A 2,274-nucleotide genomic window follows, 5' to 3' on the forward strand; every position below is an offset into this window, starting at 1 on the left:
TGCCGTCATTTAAACTTGCTTAGAATTTTAGGTAGTTTCATAATATCTTGTGCATCCATGATTTAACATGTTATGGCTGTCATTTGCATGCATTTTGCATTCGTGGCGTATCATGTTGTGTTGGTCATATCTTTTAAACCGTAGCTCCGTTTAACATGATCTTTATATGTAAGTCAATTAGAATAACATGTAGAATCACATGGTCCACTTTATTTAGCTCTTTAATAAATATAAAATGTTTTTAGTTCAGATATGGACAGATTTCGAAATTAACACATGGGGTCATTTCGGAAATTCTATAAGTTGTTTTCGACCTTATTTAAAATGCCTAGGTAGTGAAGTTTATTTATGCTTCACCTCTTGACATGTTTAACAACATTTAACATTGATTAGTACCAAAATGTGAATGAACTAAATATTTGAGGGTACAGCTTTGTCAATATGCAACTCGTTGCATATTGAGCTTGACTTAATGTGTACTATTTGATTGTGGTGATTGTGACGCCTTGCATAATTAGATCGGACATGCATCATATGTGTTGTGCATCATGTCATGCATATGTCGTGCTGTTATCGTGTGTTGGGTTCTTGTTTTCGGATTGCTTCTTCTCGATAGAGTACCGCAAGTGTGTCGGAGTGTGAGGATTCATACGACTCTGTTGGTTCGTCTGCTTCACTAATTCGTTCTTCTTCCATTACTATCATTGACATGCTAGTTGTCTCGTTTCTTTCAATATGTCTTGCTGCCTACCACATGTTTAATAAGCCTCCCAACATTGTCATGAAAAGTCTCTAACCTTTCCACAATCCAACAAACCACTGTTTGGATATGTTACCTCTTGTTGAGCCTTCTTATAGAGTTGCAGGTGCTGTTGCTTTCATGTGAAACATGGGTTCCTTTTTATATCACCATATTATTTTCATTTAATTTAATGTACCAATATACCTGGTAAAATGTGGAAGGCTTGGCCTTTTGGCTGTGTGTTTTGTTCCGCTTTTGTCGCCTTAGTTTTGGCTATCGGTGTTAAGTTCCATATTGAGCACTCTTAACATGCTTGGGGTATTATGAGCACTCCCTTAACTTTCGTTTTGGGATAAAACACTTCTGGCAAGGCCCAGCATTGGTACTATATTTGTCCAACATAATAATAGTGAAAAACATAGCGCATCGTGAACCCTAGGAGTAATTCAACATAATAAAGGGGGGACAATGCTGATGGTGTTGGTCCTAAACAAGTTGCATGCGGGGCCACCTCGAGGGAACTCGAAGATTGGTTTTACTCATAGCTAGCCCCATCTGATTGTGCCCTATGAACGAGATACACAACTCCTATAGGGACTCTTGGCACGTCGGGTGGCCTTGATGGATTTGTTTTACCTTTCTCGAACGTCTTGTGCGAGGAATTCTAAGGATATTTTGGGCTTTCTCGATGTTGAGTCTTTCCACTAGGAATCCGAGGAGATCATGTGTTTTTTCCGTGATCGAGATTTCCGACGCAGCGTGTGATAGTTTGTGATGGACTAGTTGGAGCACCCTTGCAGGGTTAAATCGAAAGGCGTGCTCGCGGTAATGTGGCAACTTGTAAACTTTGTTTAACATACGGTTCTTGAAAACTTGAAGTAAACTTAATCAAAATATACCAATTGTGTGCGTAACCGTGACTGTCTCTTCTCGTGAGTTCTGCATCCGTAAGAGGACAAGGTGGGGTTATGTCTGACATGAGTAGGTATTCAGGATCACTTTGAGATCATTATTAGTTCACGTCTGTTTATGCGTAGATCACCCTCCTCTTATTCTTCTACTCCTAAGTTAGCCACCTCAAAGAAATGCTAGTTGCTTGCTGCAGCCTCACAACTTAACCATACCTCACCCATTAAGCTTTGCTAGTCTTGATACATTTGGAAATGAGATTGCTGAGTCCCTGTGGCTTACAGATTACTACAACAACAGTTAAAGGTACGGGTAAAGTGATACTTTGACATGAGCGCGATGATTGTTTTATTTGGAGTTTCTTTTTTCTTATTCTTCATCGATCTAGGTTGGGTTCCAAGTCGACAGCCTGGGATAGCAAGGATGGATATCATTCTTTTATCGTTTTTTTTTCGTCCATAGTCGTACGTTGATCTTCTACATGGTGATTGAATACATTGTTGTAGTGTGTTGTTTATGTTGTAGTTTGTGGCGAGTGTAATTCAATTGCATATACTCATCTCTTTTCTACATGTACTTGTAACGATATCCATTCTTGCAAACAACAAGATGCGCTTCTTTCC

Source organism: Hordeum vulgare, chromosome 1H, assembly GCF_904849725.1.
Source record: "Hordeum vulgare subsp. vulgare chromosome 1H, MorexV3_pseudomolecules_assembly, whole genome shotgun sequence".
In the NCBI taxonomy this organism is placed as follows: domain Eukaryota; kingdom Viridiplantae; phylum Streptophyta; class Magnoliopsida; order Poales; family Poaceae; genus Hordeum; species Hordeum vulgare.